The sequence below is a fragment of the Hyla sarda genome, chromosome 1 (genome assembly GCF_029499605.1).
Source record: "Hyla sarda isolate aHylSar1 chromosome 1, aHylSar1.hap1, whole genome shotgun sequence".
NCBI lineage: Eukaryota > Metazoa > Chordata > Amphibia > Anura > Hylidae > Hyla > Hyla sarda.
The window spans coordinates 45,107,031-45,108,689 of NC_079189.1; positions in this window are offsets into that span (position 1 = coordinate 45,107,031).

The following is a 1,659-nucleotide window of genomic DNA, read 5'->3' on the forward strand; positions in this document are numbered from 1 at the left end:
TTTTATTAGAGGAGGGTGGGAAATTCCATCTGTAATGTGCATCGTCAGAACAAGCCGGGACTAAGACTGATGGAAAATGTGTTGTCTTCATGGACAGCAGTGCATTTCCATGGGGATTCCGCAAAAAGAATATACGTGAATTCTTTCAGCGGAATCTACTCAGAAATGCTCAGTCTGGGGGTCCGGAATTTCTGCGGCAGAGCGTCTGCCACAGAAATTCCTTAGTGTAAATGGTGCAGTAGAAACCTGTTATTTTACCGTCTCTATTTTGTAATCCTTTCGGGCTGCAGCATCATCTTTGTCCCAGCTGAAGCAAAGGCAGGGACAAAGTCCAGGAAGTGAGGGCGGGACTAGCACTCCTCCATGCTCACTCCTGTCCAATCAGACTGCAACATGAAAACAGAGAAGAGGTGGTTTCAGAGCAGCCTGCAGTGATTGGATGAAGAGACAAAGCACAGCAGACTCAGGGAGGAAGTGAGTGCATTATGAGTGAGGGTGGGCTCAGTGCTTGCCTCAGACATGCCTCTTTCTGAGCAGTGGATGACAGAATGAGTGAGCAGCAAAACAGAGGGATTTGTGAGCCAAATAGGTACGTTTTCATGTGTTACTGTCTTCTAAGAAAATTTTTGATGTGTCATGCAGACATGTCAATAGTTTTGATCATTCGGTGTCTTGGTGCTGAGACCCCCACTGATCTTTAGATAGAGTCAGGTGAAGCTCACAGTAGTCAGTCGGTCACGGCGCTCAGTCCGTCACTTTGCAGGTGACAGGCCCTAAAACTATAATTGAACCCATCTCCTGCAATGAACACCGAGCCGGGGTCTAAAGCATGTACCTCACCCATCTATATATATCGATCGATGAGGGGGTCTCAGCACTGAGACCCCGACCCATCAATACTTTTGACATGTTTGTATGCATTCAAACTGGCCTCTACATACAATGCGTATGCACAGCCTGTTTTGTGGACAAAGTCGCCATGTGGCTCCAGCGACATTCATGCGCCATAATGTGACAATTTATTTCTATTGTTTTTGGTTGAAACCATTTTTTATCAAGCCCATTGTGGCACATCGCCTGCAGTATAACTTTATGTGGGGATTGTAGCACAAATGACAAGACTACGAGGGAGCAAAACGCAGACACTTGTATTATTCCTACAGTCATGGACGCATCACGTGGAAAGTTCACACCTATATTTTCCAGGCAACCCCATGGACTAACATTGTGTGTGATACCGCAATTGTGTTGCTAAGGCTGAAATCACACATGCAGTTTTTACAGCGTTTTTTTTCTTTTCTTTATATGTGAAAGATGATTATGTAACGCAGTGTTTTCCAACCAGGGTGCCTCCAGGACATGCTGGGAGTTGTAGTTGTTCAACAAACTGTTTGGGGAAAGCTCATGTAAAGGAAGACTTCAGGAATGCTTCTCTCTTCTGTAGCCAATTATGTGTTTGGCTCCAAAAACCGCATCAACAACTGTGACAAACAAACTGCTAGTGTGATTTACATCCAGCAAACCCCATGACATCATTCACAACACTCTACGGCTATCGCTGCAAGCAACACGCATGCGCACAGGTCTAGGCGCGTTCCAAAGCCAACAGCGCCGCTACGTCAGTCGAAGCGCGTCCCCGGCCTCTCCTCACTTCTGATT